Source organism: Aquarana catesbeiana, linkage group LG11, assembly GCF_042186555.1.
Source record: "Aquarana catesbeiana isolate 2022-GZ linkage group LG11, ASM4218655v1, whole genome shotgun sequence".
Taxonomy (NCBI): domain Eukaryota; kingdom Metazoa; phylum Chordata; class Amphibia; order Anura; family Ranidae; genus Aquarana; species Aquarana catesbeiana.
In genome coordinates this window covers 575,041-596,684 of record NC_133334.1, presented here as the reverse complement: position 1 = coordinate 596,684, position 21,644 = coordinate 575,041, and positions in this window count along the sequence as shown.

The window sequence follows — 21,644 nt, the reverse complement described above, 5'->3', positions numbered from 1 at the left end:
AGACGCCTTCTACAACGCTCCTCTCTTGACCAACAGAAGACTCAAAACGACGTTTTCCACCACACTGTAACCTACTGGAGTCAGGAAAAACGTTCAATAAAATCCTCTTTAACGCATCTTCAAGGGATTTTATCTTCTGCACTCTCTGTGGGGACAGGATGAGTTCTGAGAACTTCCCCTTATAACGGTGGTCAAAGAGGGTTGCCAACCAGTAATCATCCTTTTACTTTATGCCACGTATTCTTGGGTCCTTTTGCAGGCTTTGAAGCATGAGGTTGTCCATGCACCTCAAATTTGCAGAGGCTTGAGAAGCAGACTCCTCGGGGTAACTCAGGATGACAGCAACTGGAACTTCCTCCTCCCAGCCACATACTACTCCTAAGGGTCCTGGGGTTGGAAAGCCATCGCTGACAGATTGACGCATGTCTTCCTCTTCTTTGAAGCCAATGAAAGTGCCATAATCCTCCTCCTCATCCTCCTCCCCTCTCTCCTCCTGTTCTGTGACATAGGAATGATGGTGTCTGGATAAAGTGGGCCTTGAGAGGAAAGGAAGTCCTCCTCTTCCTCCTGCTCCTCTGCCTCCAGTGCCCTGTCCATAATGCCACACAGAGTCTGCTCCAGCAGGAACACAACAGGGATTGTGTCACTGATGCATGCACTGTCACTGCTCACCATCCTTGTGGCCTCCTCAAATGGTGACAATACAGTGCATGCATCCTTAATGATCAGCCATTGGTGTGGGGAAAAAAAAGCCATCATGCCGAATTTGCACAGATACTCATTGACGGCCCTCTGCTGCATGTATAGCCACTGCAGCATTCCCAAAATTGAGTTCCACCTGGTGGGCATGTCACAAATCAGTCGGTTTACGGGCAGGTGGATTTCCCGCTGAATTTCAGCCAGCCGAGCACTAGCTGTGTATGACCGCCTGAAATGGCTATAGACTCTTCTGGCCTGCTTTAGTACATCTTGCAACCCTGGATACGTACTTAGGAAACGCTGCACCACCAAATTGAGGACATGTGCCAGGTATGGCACATGTGTCAACTTTCCCTGTCTAAGGGCGGACAGTAGGTGTGAGCCATTATCGGACACCACCATTCCTTGCTCCAGCTGGCATGGTGTGAACCACCTCTGGGCCTGTCCCTGCAGAGCTGCAAAAATCTCTGCTCCGGTGTGGTTCCTGTCCACTAAACACACCAGCTGAAGCACTGCATGGCACCTTTTAGTCTGACTCTGGGAATAGCCCTTTGAACGCTTAGGGGGTACCTGATGTTCATAGGACAATTCTGCAGAGGAGGGCATGGAGGTGGCGGAGGAGGAGGAGGTACAGCTCACAGGTCTGGCATCATCACCACCAGCTGTATGGAAACGTGTGGGCACAACAAGCTGCAGCACCAAGCCCTGTCCTGCATCCTTTCGAGTTGCAAGCAGCGTTACCCAGTGTGCTGTGAACGAAATATATCATCCCTGCCAATGCTTGCTGGACCATGTGTCAGCAGTAAGGTGGATTTTACGGCTGACTGCCTTACCCAACGATGCCACAACATTCCCTTCCACGTGATGGTAGAGAGAGGGAATGGCCTTACATGAAAAGTAGTATCGACTGGGAACCTGCCATTGTGGTACAGCACATTGTGCGAATTCACGGAAGGGGGCAGAATCCACCAGGCTGAAAGGCAGAAGTTGGAGAGCCAACAGCTTTGACAAGCTTGCATTCAGACACTGGGCATGTGGGTGGCAGGGACTGTATTTTTTTTTTTACGCTGCAGAAGATGGGGCAGAGAAATTTGCTGGCTACAGTCTACAGCTGGTGGTGTGCTGCTGGTAGATGAGCTGCAAGGACCTGGGACACCCTGTGCTATAACATCATCCCTGTCAGTGGAGGATGCTGAGAGGTAATGACTCAGTATCGCAGGGGCAGACTGAAGTGGGTAAGGAGGAGGAGGAGGGACAGATTTGTGTCCCTTTTGTGTGGCTTTTAGGTGCTCTTGCCAACAGGCTGAGTGGTTGGACGTTAAATGCCTTATTAGGCATGTGGTACCCAATGGTTGGTGTTTTTGCCACGTTTGATGTGCCTGTGACACAGTTTACAGATAGCAACAGTGCGATCTGCTGCAGATGTGCTGAAAAAGGTCCAGACAGCTGAGCTGTGGGGAGTGGGCCGGGAGATAACAGCTACAGAATGTGATGGAATAGGGTGGCTACTCTCTACTCTTTCTTGATGTCGGCCTCCTTGAGGTTGTGCCGCCTCACCTTCAGTTTCCTCCTCTGCTCTATCTGTCACCCAAGTCACATTAGTGACCTCATCATCATCTCCATCATCTCCATCTCTTCCTCCATCTTCATCATTACCACTGGAGACAACTTGGCAATATGCTGCGGCTTGGGGAACATGAATGCCAATTTGTCTACCAGTGTTCCTCCCTCTCTCTAGGCTCATGTTCCAGTCATCCTCAACCTCAGAACCATCTGAATCCAGTAATGGCTGGGCATCATCAAGGAGCAAGTGGCTGACACTGTGGTCAAATAACTCAGCTGACTCCTCCATGGCTGATGTTGGGGCTATGGCAGGAATAGATGTGGACAAGGAGGCAGGTTTATCCACTCTGGCAACTGCAGGGGACAGCACAATTGTCTCTGCTTGTGTGACAGAGGATGAGGAGGATGAGGATGAGGAAGGTTTTGTAAGCCAGTCCACCACCTCCTCTGCATGCTGTGGCTGGATAGCACAGGCAAACTCACTAAACAGAGGAAATGATGCCCTGCCTGAGGACTGACCACCATGTCCACCTTTGCCTGTGGACACATTTGTTGCTGGCCCCCTTACAGTGCCAAAGGAACGTCTGCCTCTCCTTGTTGTCCTCCCAGACATTATTGGGAGGGAGGGGGCGGTGCTTATAAGCAAATGTAAAGGAGAAGTGGAAATCTGTATGTAGATGCACTTTAATCAATGTAAAGAGGTGTTTGGTGCCCTTTAATTTGAGTACTCGCACTACACAGACACACTCCACGGATACAATATAATATACTGCAATATAATGCGCCAAACGTACAGTGACACACATAACTATATGGCGTTAAACTGGCAGTAACGCACGCAAAATGGCAGTAACGCAGACAGAAGTAAATGGCGTTAAACTGGCAGTAACGCAATCAAATAGACGGTGTTCAACCATCACTACACTGACACTATCTGAACTGTCCCTACTCTAGCTGCACACTATGAAAAGCTGAATGATGCTCCTCCTCACTACACTCACACTATAGAAAGCTGAATGATGCTCCTCCTCACTACACTCACACTATAGAAAGCTGAATGATGCTCCTCCTCACTACACTCACACTATAGAAAGCTGAATGATGCTCCTCCTCACTACACTCACACTATGAAAAGCTGAATGATGGTCCTCCTCACTACACTCACACTATGAAAAGCTGAATGATGGTCCTCCTCACTACACTCACACTATAGAAAGCTGAATGATGCTCCTCCTCACTACACTCACACTATGAAAAGCTGAATGATGGTCCTCCTCACTACACTCACACTATGAAAAGCTGAATGATGGTCCTCCTCACTACACTCACACTATGAAAAGCTGAATGATGCTCCTCCTCACTACACTCACACTATGAAAAGCTGAATGATGGTCCTCCTCACTACACTCACACTATGAAAAGCTGAATGATGGTCCTCCTCACTACACTCACACTATGAAAAGCTGAATGATGGTTCTCCTCACTACATTCACACTATCCCTAGACTGACACTAAACTAATATTCTACACTGACAATTGAAGGAAAATAGCACAGTATAGCACACTAACTAATAGTAATGAACAGAGCCCTGTTATATCTCTCTCCACACCGAAATCTCACTGAAAATGGCTGCCATTAAAAGAATACTTTTATACTGTGGGGCGGGAATGAGCCATGATTGGATAAAGTCATGATAACAGTGTCCAATCATGACTTTGACAGTGCTCTGTGCCCTGATTGGCTGAAGCTTTCACTGCTTCAGCAAATCAGGGCTTGCAATGCACTGTTCAGTGCCGCAATGCATTGTGGTCGGTTTGGGGGCCGAACAAACGGTCGAACGACCCAATTAAAAGAAAAGAGGTTTAACCTTAAACTATGTAGAGGGTTCTTTACTGTAAGAGTGGCAAGGATGTGGAATTCCCTTCCACAGGCGGTGGTCTCATCGATCGTTTCAAGAAACTATCAGATAATCACCTGTTTGACTGCAACAGACAGGGATATATAATGTAATACTGACATATAATCACACAACATAGGTTGGGCTTGATGGACTTACATAGTTACATAGTTACATAGTAGGTGAGGTTGAAAAAAGACACAAGTCCATCAAGTCCAACCTATGTGTGTGATAATGTGTCAGTATTACATTACATATCCCTGTATATTGCGGTCATTCAGGTGATTATCTAATAGTTTCTTGAAGCTATCAATGCTCCCCGCTGAGACCACCGCCTGTGGAAGGGAATTCCACATCCTTGCCGCTCTTACAGTAAAGAACCCTCTACGTAGTTTAAGGTTAAATCTCTTTTCTTCTAATTGTAATGAGTGGCCACGAGTCTTATTAAACTCTCTTCTGCGAAAAAGTTTTATCCCTATTGTGGGGTCACCAGTCCGGTATTTGTAAATTGAAATCATATCCCCTCTCAAGCGTCTCTTCTCCAGAGAGAATAAGTTCAGAGCTCACAACCTTTCCCCATAACTAAGATCCTCCAGACCCTTTATTAGCTTTGTTGCCCTTCTTTGTACTCGCTCCATTTCCAGTACATCCTTCCTGAGGACTGGTGCCCAGAACTGGACAGCATACTCCAGGTGCGGCCGGACCAGAGTCTTGTAGAGCGGGAGAATTATCGTTTTATCTCTGGAGTTGATCCCTTTTTAATGCCAATATTCTGTTTGCTTTATTAGCAGCAGCTTGGCATTGCATGTCATTGCTGAGCCTATCATCTACTAGGACCCCCAGGTCCTTTTCCATCCTAGATTCCCCCAGAGGTTCTCCCCCAGTCTATAGATTGCATTGATATTTTTGCCACCCAAATGCATTATTTTACATTTTTCTACATTGAACCTCATTTGCCATGTAGTCGCCCACCCCATTCATTTGTTCAGGTCTTTTTGCAAGATTTCCACATCCTGCGGAGAAGTTATTGCCCTGCTTAGCTTAGTATCGTCTGCAAATACAGAGATTGAACTGTTTATCCCATCCTCCAGGTCGTTTATGAACAAATTAAATAGGATTGGTCCCAGCACAGAACCCTGGGGGACCCCACTACCCACCCCTGACCATTCTGAGTACTCCCCATTTATCACCACCCTCTGAACACGCCCTTGTAGCCAGTTTTCAATCCATGTACTCACCCTATGGTCCATGCCAACGCACCTTATTTTGTACAGTAAACGTTTATGGGGAACTGTGTCAAATGCTTTTGCAAAATCCAGATACACCATGTCTACGGGCCTTTCTTTATCTAGATGGCAACTCACCTCCTCATAGAAGGTTACTAGATTGGTTTTGCAAGAACGATTCTTCATGAATCCATGCTGATTACTGCTAATGATACCGTTCTTATTACTAAAATCTTGTATATAGTCCCTTATCATTCCATCCAAAAGTTTACATACAATTGATGTTAGGCTAACTGGTCTGAAATTCCCAGGGATTTATTTTGGGCCCTTTTTAAATATTGGTGCTACATTGGCTTTTCTCCAATCAGCTGGTACCATTCCAGTCAATAGACTGTCTGTAAAAATTAGGAACAACGGTCTGGCAATCACCTGACTGAGTTCCCTAAGTACCCTCGGATGCAAGCCATCTGGTCCCGGTGATTTATTAATGTTAAGTTTCTCAAGTCTAATTTTAATTCCGTCCTCTGTTAACCATGTAGGTGCTTCCTGTGTTGTGTCATGAGGATAAACACTGCAGTTTTGGTTACTGAAGCCCCCCGATTCACTCGTGAAGACTGAGGAGAAGAATAAATTCAATACCTTTGCCATCTCCCCATCCTTTGTAACCAGATGTCCTTCCTCGTTCTTTATGGGGCCAATATGGTCTGTCCTCCCTTTTTTACTGTTTACATACTTAAAGAATTTCTTGGGATTTTTTTTGCTCTCCTCTGCTATGTGTCTTTCATGTTCTATCTTAGCCGTCCTAATTGCACCCTTACATTTCTTATTGCATTCTTTATAAAGTCTGAATGCTGAGGATGATCCCTCAACCTTGTATTTTTTGAAGGCCTTCTCCTTTGCTTTTATATGCATTTTTACATTGGAGTTAAGCCATCCAGGATGTTTGTTCGCTCCTTTAAATTTATTACCCAATGGGATACATTGGCTAATGCCCTTATTTAATATGCTCTTAAAGCAAACCCATCTCTCCTCCGTATTCTTTGTTCCTAATATTTTATCCCAATTTATGCCTTTTAGCAAGGTTTGTAGTTTAGGGAAGTTGGCTCTTTTGAAATTCAGTGTCTTTGTGTTCCCTTCATGTCTCCTATTTGTGTGATTTATACTGAAACTAATTGACCTGTGATCGCTGTTACCTAAATTGCCCCGTATTTCCACATCTGTTATCAGGTCTGTATTGTTGGTAATCAGTAGATCTAGTAATGTTTTATTTCTAGTTGGTGCGTCTACCATCTGACCCATAAAATTGTCCTGCAAGACACCAAGGAACTGGCGAGCCTTAAATGAATGCGCGGTTCCCTCCACCCAGTCTATGTCTGGATAATTAAAATCCCCCATTATGATAACACTTCCCATCCTTGCTGCTAATCCAATTTGTGATAGGAGATCCGTCTCCACTTCCTCCCTCAGGTTAGGGGGCCTATAGCATACTCCCAGTATTATTTTCCCCTTAGCTTCATCCCTTTGGAGCTCTACCCATAAAGATTCCACCTCCTCTCTAGCCCCCTCAGTGATGTCATCTCTCACATTCACTTGTACATTATTCTTGATATATAGGCATACCCCTCCCCCTTTTTTACCCTCTCTGTCCTTGCGGTATAGGGTATACCCTTGAATGTTTGCCAGCCAATCATGAGAGCTGTTGAACCAGGTCTCTGAAATTCCCACAAAATCCAAATCCTCCTTGTACAACAGTATCTCTAGTTCACCCATCTTGTCCGCCAGGCTCCTGGCATTGGTGAACATGCCACATAGTTTAGACCGGTCGCATATTGTCCTCGTATTGGGTGTTTCAAGATTGCAACTTGGACTTGCTACTATACTCACCTTGTGTTTTTGTGCTTTGGTTAACCTACCACTAATGCCGCCAATACTACCCTCTGGAATATCTTCCGCGCTGGCTATCACTGTCTCTGGACCCTCCCCCCCATCGCCTAGTTTACAAACCCCTCTAACTTTTTGGCCATCTTCATTCCCAGCAGATCTGCACCCTCCTCATTTAGGTGCAGTCCGTCCCTTCTATAGTACCGGTTACCGACTGAGAAGTCGGCCCAGTCCTCCAGGAACCCAAACCCCTCCTTACTACACCAGCTCTTCAGCCACTTGTTCACTTCCCTAATCTCCCTCTGCCTTTCTGGTGTGGCTCGATGTACCGGTAGTATTCCTGAGAACACTACCTTGGAGGTCCTTTTCCTCAATTTAGCTCCTAAGTCCCTAAAATCGTTCTTTAGGACACTCCATCTGCCTCTGACTTTGTCATTGGTGCCAACGTGCACCATGACAGCCGGGTCTTCCCCAGCCCCTCCCAGTAATCTGTCCACAAGATCCGTGATGTGCCGAACCCGAGCGCCCGGTAGACAACATACTGTTCGGCGCTTCAGGTCTTGGTTACAGATTGCCCTCTCTGTCCTTCTAAGAATTGAGTCCCCTACCACCAGAATCTGTCTTTCCTTTCCCTTTGCTGCCCCCCCACTCTCACTGGAGGAGTTCTTCCCCTGGCAGCTAGGAGAGTCCCTCAGCTCCAGCAGTGCTGGTCCCTGACTGGTTTCACCAATGTCACTCAATGGAGCGTACTTATTGGGATGCTCCAGTCCTGGATCGGCCTCCCTGGCACTTCCCCCTCTACCCCTCCTGACTGTCACCCATCTACTCTTTGCTAGTGCCGGCACCTCTTTGTCTCCACCCGCCTCTGTGCTGGCCCCTGCCGGCACCTGCCGTGTACGTTCCTGGCTCACCTTTAGTATGGAGGGACTTCTCAGTGCTGACAGTTGCTTCCCCAGATTCAGAACCTGGGCTTCCAGGGAAACAATGTGCTTACATTTTGCACAGCAGTATTCGCCCTCGATCGGATGATCAAGGAACGCATACATGCGGCAAGATGTACAAAGAGTCACCTCTCCACACCCGCCGGGCATCGTACCTATTAAATTTGGTGAGGATTTGGGGATTTTACCCTGTCCAAATTACCTAACAACTAGCTTCCTGGCACTAATACTCAAGACAAATACACAGGTACACAACAAGACAATACACAGGTACACAATACACAAGTACTAACGATCCACACACACTACTCAGACAACACTCAGATACTCACACTACACAGGTACTATGACCCCTGTTATAACCTCCTGTTTTAAACTCTTGTTTTTAACTCCCACTTAATCCAGCTCCACTTACACCAAGCTCCACAGCTTCAAACTGAGCACGCTCAGACTGAGTCCTACAACAAGTTAAATAGGCACCTGTGAGCAATTAACCACACCCCTTAATTGATAGACTGATGAAACAAGAAAAAAAAAAAAAGCTATTTAAAAAGTGACAGCAAAAGGCAAATTAAAAACTAAAAGGAAAAGTCCCCAAAATGCAACCCAGCAAACACCAACAGACAGCAAACACACACCAACAGACAGCAACACACACCAACAGACAGCAACACACACCAACAGACAGCAAGACTTGTATACTCTAACACTTGTTTTTAACTCCCACTTAATCCAGCTCCACTTACACCAAGCTCCACAGCTTCAAACTGAGCACGCTCAGACTGAGTCCTACAACAAGTTAAATAGGCATCTGTGAGCAATTAACCACACCCCTTAATTGATAGACTGATGAAACAAGAAAAAAAAAAAAAAAAAAAAAAAAAAAGCTATTTAAAAAGTGACAGCAAAAGGCAAATTAAAAACTAAAAGGAAAAGTCCCCAAAATGCAACCCAGCAAACACCAACAGACAGCAAGCACACACCAACAGACAGCAACACACACCAACAGACAGCAACACACACCAACAGACAGCAACACACCAACAGACAGCAACACACACCAACAGACAGCAAGACTTGTATACTCTAACACTTGTTTTTAACTCCCACTTAATCCAGCTCCACTTACACCAAGCTCCACAGCTTCAAACTGAGCACGCTCAGACTGAGTCCTACAACAAGTTAAATAGGCACCTGTGAGCAATTAACCACACCCCTTAATTGATAGACTGATGAAACAAGAAAAAAAAAAAAAAAAAAAAGCTATTTAAAAAGTGACAGCAAAAGGCAAATTAAAGACTTGTGTCTTTTTTCCTCCTACTATTCACCTACTATGTAACTATGTATGTTGCCATTCTGCAGTACTACATTGATTGTGCCATTTAGTACTCTAGGCCAGTTGTAGACAACTTGGGGCCCTCCTGCTGTTGTGGAACTACATTTCCCATGAGGCATTGCTAGGCTGGCAGTTACAATTATTACTAGAGGCATGATGGGACTTGTAGTTCTGCAACAGCTGGCGGGCCCCAGGTTGCCTACCCCTGCTCTAGGCCATAAATGTATGCAATTTTTATTAGACAGAATTTATAGTTTCCAAGTAAAAAAAGGGAGACAGTACAGATCCAATCCAATTCAACACAAGAAGGTTAGGAGAACCTGCTCTCAAGAGCTTACAATCTAAAAGAGAAGGGTAACCTCCAGTGATGGGTGCAGGTTTTCGGTGAGCTGTAGAAGGTTCCTGAGAACTTCTTCTTATTGGGCAATATATGGATGGGTGGTATTCCTGGTCCCAATCCTCAGGCCTCATGTCCTGCCTTAGTATATGGATGGGTGGTATTCATGGTCCTGAACCTCAGGCCTCATTTCCTGCCTCAGCATATGGAAGGATGGTAGTTATGGTCCCAATCCTCAGGCCTCATGTCCTGCCTCAGTATTTGGATGGGTGTATTTATGGTCCTGGTCCTCAGGCCTTGTTTCTTGCCTCAGTATATGGATAGGTGGTATTCGTAGTTCCAATCCTCAGACCTCATGTCCTGCCTCAGTATATGGATAGGTGGTATTTATAGTTCCAATCCTCAGACCTCATGTCCTGCCTCAGTATATGGATGGGTGGTATTTATAGTTCCAATCCTCAGGCCTCATGTCCTGCCTCAGCATATGGAAGGATGGTAGTTATGGTCCCAATCCTCAGACCTCATGTCCTGCCTCAGTATTTGGATGGGTGGTATTTGTGGTCCTGATCCTCGGGCCTTGTTTCCTGCCCCAGTATATGCAGGGGTAGTATTTGTGGTCTCGAAACCTCAGGCCCCATTTCCTGTCTCAGTATATGGATGAGTGGTATTCATGGTCCCGATCCCCAGGCCTCGTTTCCTGCCTCAGTATATGGATGGGTACTATTTGTGGTCCCAAACCTCAGGCCTCATTTCCATGCCTCAGATCTAAGCTGTCTACAACTTTCAGTTTTATACTCCTGGACTTGGTGAAAGCAGAGGGAGGCTTTCATTGGGGCTCTGCCAGAGCTCTTCCATGCTTCCCTCTTGTATGGAGCGGCTTCTTCATCGTCTGCTGGCCGCTGTGCTGGAACGAATGTATCCCAGCTCGAATCTCTCTTCCTGCTGGAGAATTCGGAAAGCACATGCTGATCCTCTGTTACTTCATGGATTTGTAAACTAATCCCTGGCCCACAATGATGTAAAACATTCAATATTGTTTTAAGTATGGTAGGCGCCATTCGGCCTGCACTGGGCTGTACATGGGCCTGATGCCAGTATGTTTGCTGGCATAGGGCTGGGAAATTGAGCGTGTCCGTCCTGTGTGAACAAAGACAAGCCGAGGACAATAAGGCCATGGCGCTGACAGACGGGAAAGTGCTGGAACACAAGCATGCACTCTGACCATCAACTCTGGGCTATGGGGTCCACGGCTCCTTCCCACCGCCTCCCGCCATGGAAGTGTCCGCTTCGGCTGGAATTCAGAAGAGATTTCACAGGCAGCAGAGAAATGAGGGAATTAGGGATGTTTTGACATTCTGAGAAGGAAGAAAAAATGGAGTTTGTATTCAGAGTAATTGGGGAGAATTCTCCAGCCAATCCTCTGGGAATACAAATTGCAGAAAGTGGAATATTAATGGAATTCCTGTCAGCTCTCCTCTCCTCTCCACTTAGCAGGTTGCTATATGAGGAGCCTTTCAAGGCTGAGGCTGGATGTAGAGTTGAGTGATGGTGGTCTCCACCCACAATGGTGCTCTCCATGGAGCTGAAATGTCAGGTGCCTAAAACGTTCCTCTACCTGGCCAATCCACACTGCTTACCTGAAGGACGTATCTGGAAAGATGAATATTTCCACCTTAGTCCGGAATCTGCCAATCGTTTAATGCTTAATCGTTCTGAGCTCATAGTCTGTAAGCAATCTCTGGGAACTGTTGTGTTTTCACCAAAATACTTCTAAAGTTACCGGATAACACAGCAGAAAATCTTCATCCTACCCAAGAGTAAGCTAAAACTGAGAGCAGACCAAGGACCGTCTCAAACTTTGCTCACTTCTAGGAGCCCAGGAACTAGGGATGAGTGACAGGAACTTTCTATCTGGAGCTCTACAGAATATTGACCATCTAGCCACAATGCATTGCTGCCCTGCCAAATAAATATCATGTTCCTGTACCTAACTGCCCTCCACCCCCGAGGGTCCCCTGTATGCACTTTACCTGAGAGACGGTTTCCCTCCACCCCTGAGGGTCCCATGTATACATATAATAGACTGTATCCCTCCACCGCTGAGGGTCCCGTGTATACATATAATAGACTGTATCCCGCCACCCCTGAGGGTCCCGTGTATACACTATAATAGACTTTATCCCTCCACCCCTGAGGGTCCCATGTATACATATAATAGACCGTATCCTTCCACCCCTTAGGGTCCCGTATATACATATAATAGACTGTATCCCTCCCCCCTGAGGGTCCCGTGTATACATATAATAGTCTGTATCCCGCCACCCCTGAGGGTTTCCTGTGTATACATATAATAGACTGTATCCCTCCCCCCCTGAGGGTCCCATGTATACATATAATAGACTGTATCCCGCCACCCCTGAGGGTCCCGTGTATACATATAATAGTCTGTATCCCGCCACCCCTGAGGGTCCCGTGTATACACTATAATAGACTTTATCCCTCCACCCCTGAGGGTCCCATGTATACATATAATAGACTGTATCCTTCCACCCCTGAGGGTCCCGTGTATACATATAATAGACTGTATCCTTCCACCCCTGAGGGTCCCCTGTATACATATAATAGACTGTATCCCTCCACCCCTGAGGGTCCCCTGTATACATATAATAGACTGTATCCCTCCACCCCTGAGGGTCCCGTATATACATATAATAGACTGTATCCTTCCACCCCTGAGGGTCCCATGTATACATATAATAGACTGTATCCTTCCACCCCTGAGGGTCCCGTGTATACATATAATAGACTGTATCCCTCCACCGCTGAGGGTCCCATGTATACATATAATAGACTGTATTCGGCCACCCCTGAGGGTCCCATGTATACATATAATAGACTGTATCCCGCCACCCCTGATGGTCCCGTGTATACACTATAACAGACTTTATCCCTCCACCCCTGAGGGTCCCATGTATACATATAATAGACCGTATCCTTCCACCCCTTAGGGTCCCATATATACATATAATAGACTGTATCCCTCCCCCCCTGAGGGTCCCGTGTATACATATAATAGTCTGTATCCCGCCACCCCTGAGGGTTTCCTGTGTATACATATAATAGACTGTATCCCTCCCCCCTGAGGGTCCCATGTATACATATAATAGACTGTATCCCGCCACCCCTGAGGGTCCCGTGTATACATATAATAGTCTGTATCCCGCCACCCCTGAGGGTCCCGTGTATACACTATAATAGACTTTATCCCTCCACCCCTGAGGGTCCCATGTATACATATAATAGACTGTATCCTTCCACCCCTGAGGGTCCCGTGTATACATATAATAGACTGTATCCTTCCACCCCTGAGGGTCCCCTGTATACATATAATAGACTGTATCCCTCCACCCCTGAGGGTCCCCTGTATACATATAATAGACTGTATCCCTCCACCCCTGAGGGTCCCATGTATACATATAATAGACCGTATCCTTCCACCCCTTAGGGTCCCGTATATACATATAATAGACTGTATCCCTCCCCCCCTGAGGGTCCCGTGTATACATATAATAGTCTGTATCCCGCCACCCCCGAGGGTTTCCTGTGTATACATATAATAGACTGTATCCCTCCCCCCCTGAGGGTCCCATGTATACATATAATAGACTGTATCCCGCCACCCCTGAGGGTCCCGTGTATACATATAATAGTCTGTATCCCGCCACCCCTGAGGGTCCTGTGTGTACACTATAATAGACTTTATCCCTCCACCCCTGAGGGTCCCATGTATACATATAATAGACTGTATCCTTCCACCCCTGAGGGTCCCGTGTATACATATAATAGACTGTATCCTTCCACCCCTGAGGGTCCCCTGTATACATATAATAGACTGTATCCCTCCACCCCTGAGGGTCCCCTGTATACATATAATAGACTGTATCCCTCCACCCCTGAGGGTCCCGTATATACATATAATAGACTGTATCCCTCCACCCCTGAGGGTCCCGTGTATACATATAATAGACTGTATCCCTGCACCACTGAGGGTACCATGTATACATATAATAGACTGTATCCTTCCACCCCTGAGGGTCCCATATATACATATAATAGACTGTATCCTTCCACCCCTGAGGGTCCCATGTATACATATAATAGACTGTATCCTTCCACCCCTGAGGGTCCCGTGTATACATATAATAGACTGTATCCCTCCACCCCTGAGGGTCCCATGTATACATATAATAGACTGTATCCTTCCACCCCTGAGGGTCCCGTGTATACATATAATAGACTGTATCCCTCCACCCCCGAGGGTCCCGTGTATACATATAATAGACTGTATCCTTCCACCCCCGAGGGTTCCGTGTATACATATAATAGACTGTATCCTTCCACACCCGAGGGTCCCGTGTATACATATAATAGACTGTATCCTTCCACCCCTGAGGGTCCCGTGTATACATATAATAGACTGTATCCTTCCACCCCCGAGGGTCCCGTGTATACATATAATAGACTGTATCCTTCCACCCCTGGACGTCCCGTGTATACATATAATAGACTGTATCCTTCCACCCCTGAGAATCCCGTGTATACATATAATAGATTGTATCCTTCCACCCCTGAGGGTCTCGTGTATACATATAATAGACTGTATCCTTCCACCCCTGAGGGTCTCGTGTATACATATAATAGACTGTATCCCTCCACCCCTGAGGGTCCCGTGTATACATATAATAGATTGTATCCTTCCACCCCTGAGGGTCTCGTGTATACATATAATAGACTGTATCCCTCCACCCCTGAGGGTCCCGTGTATACATATAATAGACTGTATCCCTCCACCCCTGAGGGTCCCGTGTATTCATATAATAGACTGTATCCCTCCACCCCTGAGGGTCTCGTGTATACATATAATAGACTGTATCCTTCCACCCCTGATGGTCTCGTGTATACATATAATAGACTGTATCCCTTCACCCCTGAGGGTCCTGTGTATACATATAATAGACTGTATCCTTCCACCCCTGAGGGTCCCCTGTATACATATAATAGACTGTATCCCTCCACCCCTGAGGGTCTCGTGTATACATATAATAGACTGTATCCCTCCACCCCTGAGTGTCCCGTGTATACATATAATAGACTGTATCCTTCCACCCCTGAGGGTCCCGTGTATACATATAATAGACTGTATCCCTCCACCCCCGAGGGTCCCGTGTATACATATAATAGACTGTATCCTTCCACCCCTGAGGGTCCCGTGTATACATATAATAGACTGTATCCTTCCACCCCCGAGGGTTCCGTGTATACATATAATAGACTGTATCCTTCCACCCCTGAGGGTCCCGTGTATACATATAATAGACTGTATCCTTCCACCCCCGAGGGTCCCGTGTATACATATAATAGACTGTATCCTTCCACCCCTGAGGGTCCCGTGTATACATATAATAGACTGTATCCTTCCACCCCCGAGGGTCCCGTGTATACATATAATAGACTGTATCCTTCCACCCCTGAGGGTCCCGTGTATACATATAATAGACTGTATCCTTCCACCCCCGAGGGTCCCGTGTATACATATAATAGATTATATCCTTCCACCCCTGAGGGTCTCGTGTATACATATAATAGACTGTATCCCTCCACCCCTGAGGGTCTCGTGTATACATATAATAGACTGTATCCTTCCACCCCTGAGGGTCTCGTGTATACATATAATAGACTGTATCCCTCCACCCCTGAGGATCCCGTGTATACATATAATAGACTGTATCCTTCCACCCCTGAGGGTCTCGTGTATACATATAATAGACTGTATCCCTCCACCCCTGAGGGTCCCGTGTATACATATAATAGACTGTATCCCTCCACCCCTGAGGGTCCCGTGTATACATATAGTAGATTGTATCCTCCACCCCTGAGGGTCCCGTGTATACATATAATAGACTGTATCCCTCCACCCCTGAGGGTCCCGTGTATACATATAATAGACTGTATCCTTCCACCCCTGATGGTCTCGTGTATACATATAATAGACTGTATCCTTCCACCCCTGAGGGTCTCGTGTATACATATAATAGACCGTATCCCTCCACCCCTGAGGGTCCCGTGTATACATATAATAGACTGTATCCTTCCACCCCCGAGGGTCTTGTGTATACATATAATAGACTGTATCCCACCACCCCTGAGGGTCTCGTGTATACATATAATAGACTGTATCCTTCCACCCCTGAGGGTCTTGTGTATACATATAATAGACTGTATCCCACCACCCCTGAGGGTCTGGTGCACTGATAGAAACAATGGGTTCAGTGGTTTAAGGCAAAAAAGAAAAAGGCTAAAAGTCCCAATGGTGTCAGCATGTTTGGCTCATTGGGTGCCGGTGCTGAAGATCTAGAAGGGACAAACAGAAAAGAAGAGCAGTGCATTCTAAGTGTAGCATCAAATCGCTTTTTATTTAGAAACAACAAAATGGTGACTCCAGCAAGTCAGTGGGCATTGTTCCAGGTTACAGCTGGATTGGGCTTTATAGTGCCATCAGGTGTTATGATTCTGAGGAGCCATCTCGGTGCCAATGCTCCCCATATTATTGTAGACATCCAGGTGTCCTGCGGCACCCCACTTTGCCATTTTTCTCATCACCAACCACACAACAGGCACCCCATCACTGGAGAAAGAGAAGCCCGGAGCAAAAGGAAATGAAATGACATAACTGAAGGGCGAGCATGACAGGGTTAAGCAGGGCACAGGGAGAATAGAGTTTCTGTAAAAGTTTAGGAGATTGGTGGGTTAGGCAGGGGGGAGGAGCTAGCTACACATGTGTCCCTCCCCAGCTCAGTGGTAGCATTGGGAGAGAGCTGTGAGGAGCTGCAGGACCATGGCTGAGGTAGAGGCTTTGCTGGACAGGCTTAGGGCAGAAGCAGTGACAGGGGGGGATGGATGGCTGCAGGGACGGCTTACAGCGGCATTAGAAGGGGGGTCCCCAGAACTGAATATAATGAGGAGAAAGTCTGCATGAGCTTGGCGATCACGGCTGCTGGAGCGCTTCTCCCCGGACTCCCCCCCCCTCCCCCCAGAGCTCAGTGGCAACACGGGAGTCCCTTGAGGGCCCCCTGCGAAACGATCAGCAGTGAGCGCAGCGGGGGGTCCTGGGAGGAATCCCCAGTATGGCCGGAGCGCGGCTCGTGAGGCTGCCTGCAGATCTGCAGCCCCCACTAGGCCAGACACGCGAGGGGGACGGAACATGCGGCTCCACCCCTGGCGTTAGTGCACCGGGGGCAGGGCTTCGTCATGAGATGGAATCTGCAGCAGCCACCGGGACTTTTCCATCCACAGCCGGCGGCTCCCAGGCAGTGGTGGAGCAGAGGACAGGGTCGACGGAATCCTAAGCCCCTCTAAAAAACCTCATGCTCAACAACCAGGCCGCTCCCCTATCGGTGTACCTATCGAGAAACCTCCGGTGGCTCGCAATCTGCGCTCAGCTTTACAGCATGTGGACGTAGTTCCAGAGAAGCTAAGGAAAGAGGTGGCTTTGGGCCGCATGGGTGGCCCATTCCCTAGTTTTCCATTACCGGATTTGGTGGTCTCACCTTTGGGGGTTGTGCCAAAAAAGGAGCTGAATAAATTTAGGCTGATCCACCATCTTTCCTTCCCAAAGGGGGATCGGTCAATGACGCGATTGACCCGGAAATGTGTGCAGTATCATACACGTCTTTTGATGCGGCTGTGTTTTGGGTTCGCAAGTACGGGCAGGACGCCCGTATGGCAAAAGCCGACATAGAATCGGCTTTTAGACTTCTTCCTGTGCACCCGGATAGTTTTAGGTTGCTAGGTTGTCATTAGAAGGAGGAGTTTTATGTAGACCGCTGCCTGCCTATGGGGTTGCTCTATTTCTTGTGCTTTGTTTGAACAGTTTAGTTCATTGGTGGAGTGGGTGGTTTGAGACATCGCGGGAGTGAATTCGATCATACATTACCTGGATGACTTTCTGTGTGGTCCCAGCATCGTCGGGGGTTTGTGCAGTCCCGTTGACTAAGCTGAAACACATTGCCGCTCTGGGGGTGGTGCAGGTCATAATCTGGGGGTGGTGCAGGTCATCAACAAAGTGTCGGCGGCATCCCTACCAGTTTTCCGACTACTCAGACACCTAGTTTTGCGTTGTCTACAGCTGAATGTTTTTATTTATGCTGTCCACCTCTCCGGGAGTGGAAAACGTCATTGCTGATGCTTTGTCTCACTTTCAGTGGGACAAGTTCCGGGAGTTGGCACCGAAGGCGGAGCAACGAGGGGTTCCTTGACCTGAAGGGCTGTGGAAAGTTGCCTTGGAAGAGTATCCGGATGGATAAGGCAGTCGGTGAGCTCGGCGACATGGGTGGCTTATAATGGGGTATGGCGAGAATGGTTGTCCCTGTTGCAGGAGGTCATGAGTGATCGGGAGGAGCAGGAATAGAGATTGATGGTACTGTACTTTGTTTAGTGTAATTTGGAAGATGGGGTGTTGGTATCAGGGTTAGAAAAGAAGTTGGTGGGGCTGGCCTTTTGGTTTATATTCCAGGGTTCCCCAGACTTTACTAAAGATTTTTGGGTAAGGCAGGCAATGAAGGGATACAGGCGATCCATGCCAAGTAGGGATTCCCGGCAACCCGTTTCTTTTGACCTCTTGGGTAGGTTACTGGGGCAGTTGGTTCATACGTGTTCTTCCCAATATGACGTGGTGTTGTTTAAAGCGGCATTTTCCCTGGAGTTTTTTGGGGCTTTTCGGATTAGTGAGTTAGTTAGCCCTTCCAAGAAGTTAAACGGGGGTTTGGGGTCGACCGAGGTCATCTGTGGTGATGATCGGTTGTCTATATGGATGAGCAGATCGAAAACAGATCAGAGGGGCAAGGGAAAAAATGTGCAGGTGTTTTCAATACTGGGTTCGCCCTTGTGCCCAGTGGGGTTGGTTAAGGGATTCCTTGCAGTACGTCCGGACATGACGGGGTCATTCTTGGTACATAGGGATGGCAGTTCATTATCAAGATTTCAGTTTATTGCAGTCTTTAAGAAATGTTTGGCAGCCCTGAGGTTGGGTGATCAAAAATTTTCATCTCATTCCTTTCGTATTGGAGCTGCTACGGAGGCGGTCAGATGGGGGTTGGACGAGGCAGCGGTAAAACGCATTGGGAGATGGGAGTCTAGGCGGTTTAAGTCATATGTTAGACCCCAACTGTTGACAGTTTAGCTGGGTAGTGGGGGTGCATGGGGTGTGTGGTCTTTGATATATACCTGCTCAGGCGAGCAATTATTGTTATATGGGTTGTTTTTCTTCTCTTTCAGGAGGAACCCAAGGATTGGTCTGGATACTGGGCCATTTATATGTATTTTGGGGGCAAGTAGGGCGGATGTGTGGCCAGAGGGTAGACAATTGGGTATTCCAAGAAGTGAGGCTTGTATTAGGTGGCTGGGGGTTCCTGGGATGCTATGGCATAGGACCATTCCAGAAGTGCACAGATTTGCACGTTTGGACAGGCCCCCTGACATTCTAGTTTTACATGTGGGGGGGGCAATGACTTGGGGGTAAGGTCCATGTTGGATATTGTGCGAGATTTTAAATTTGATTTCTTGCGGCTCCGCATGGCCTTTCCAGAGATGATAATAGTGTGGTCCGACATTGTGGCACAGACGACTTATAGATTAGCGAGGTCAGTAGAGTGGATTAACAAGGCCAGGAAGAAAGTAAACAGGGAAGTCAGCAGATTTGTGGATCGGAATGGGGGGTTGGCGATCAGACACTTGGAGCTGGAAGTCGATACATGGCGTTACCTTCGTGGAGACGGGTGCACCTCAATGCTGTGGGGATTGATATGGGGGCTCTAGGTTTGCAGGATGGGATACAGAGAACATTGAGGATGTGGCGGCGCACATAAGATAAGGTTTTCCCCTTTTGTGCTGTGGTGGGTTGTTGGTCTTGGGTGAAGAAAGTAACCTTGGACACGGAAGAGTTCGGGACCCATCGGTGGTATGGGTCCCGGTGGTGGTATTCCAGCTAACGGGTGCACTGCGGTCAGTGTTTGGTTGTCTCCAAGCTAGTATGTCAGCTGGAGGCCTATAAAGGTACCGCAGTGCCGGATTGGATCATGTGACAAGCTTGACGTTTTCCTACAAAGACCAACGAAAGTATGTAACTGATGGGTGGTGGTTTAACTGTTGTTTTATAAAGTTATGTAAATTTACTTGAGTATTAAAAAAAATGGCTGCTACGGCTAATATTTACTCCAGCTTGGTGTGGTCTCCATTCATGGGTAAGGTAAAGCAGAGCTGGGTATTGGTCTGGCAGAGATAAGGTTATTATGTAGCATCTGTTATACAATGTCAGGCCTCAGATACTTAGTGAGGGGGAGGAGTTCTCTTATATACAGAACACTGGTGAAGGTTTTGGTGGCGGGATGACAGAGTCTCTCACAGCAGTATATATACCATGGTGTATACATAGGTGCTGTTACCTTCCCATGTCAGCCTGGTTTGCCTTTGGTTATGACTGTCCTAGAAGAGCTGGGGGGGTGGGTGTCTTTGCAGTTCTCCCATGAGCCCCTCTGCTGGCTGAAAAGCTCAGAATGATCCCATGGACGAAGCTTTGATAAGTTGGGGTGTCTCCCCAGCCTGTGGGGTCCTTCAGCTTGTCCCAACCTGGAGTCGTAGTCATTGACCATTCATCTGGCAGGACGTAGAATGGTTGGATACATACAGTATGTACTTACCTACAGAGGTCCTGTGTGATATGCTGGGCACCAAGGGAGGAAGGTGCTTCTGTGGTATCACTTCTAGTATCTCCTATGTTGGGCAGCGGGGTCCTCTCTGGGGATTTCTTCAGGGTTTGCATTATATGGGACGCCTGATGCAGAAACACCGCCGTTCTCTCTCCAGATTTCCTGCAGTGATTGGAGACGGTGGTGAGGCTGTTGGTCGGGTGCAGTAGGTAGGCAGGACATGTGGCTGGGGGAACCGTTGTGCTGTGCTAAGCGTCCTAGTGTTGGCCATACACACTTCAATTGTTTTTTATCCAATCAATCTGTAAATAGCCATAATTTCCCTTCCAATCATTTTAGACTCAATTTCCTAAAGATTTAATAAAGCTGAGACGATCAGACAAGGTTGAATGGTGTATCGATCGGCAGCACTGAGATACTCTGCACATGAGGATGATCGTCTTTTGATTCATCTGATTATGAGATTACATGGTGAAAATAGAGATGCGATCGATGACTTACCATCACATGTTAACTATCAATTGTATAGCAAGGTCCCAGGCCTCCTTTGATCTAATGAGAACCTCCAGGGATAGCTGACATCCTTCTGTAGGTGGTGGGCTGTGAGGCATGGTGGGTGTATAGTTGTTAAAGTCATTCGGTGCCAGACACTTCTTGAATGCAAAAGAAAGTTTATTTCTCTTAACAAACCTTTTTGGGGGGTAGAGGGTTAGGGCCAGGACACCCATAGGTAGCTGAAAGATTAATTGGCAGACTCCAAGATTTCAATAGGAGGACAGCCATGCAGGGAAAGGTAAGTGTAACAGTTCCTACACTTCCACTACAATCTCTCCTTATAGTTCTTCAGCCCACTGAGCTCCCCGTCTCTCATTAGACCCTCTGATTCACTGACTCTGAATCCCCTGAGCACCTCCAATCTTCACGGTGGTATCTTCCTCAAGCGTTATCCCCGCTTCTCTGCTGGGTCCCTAGCTTGGCACTCCAGATACTTCTCAAGCTT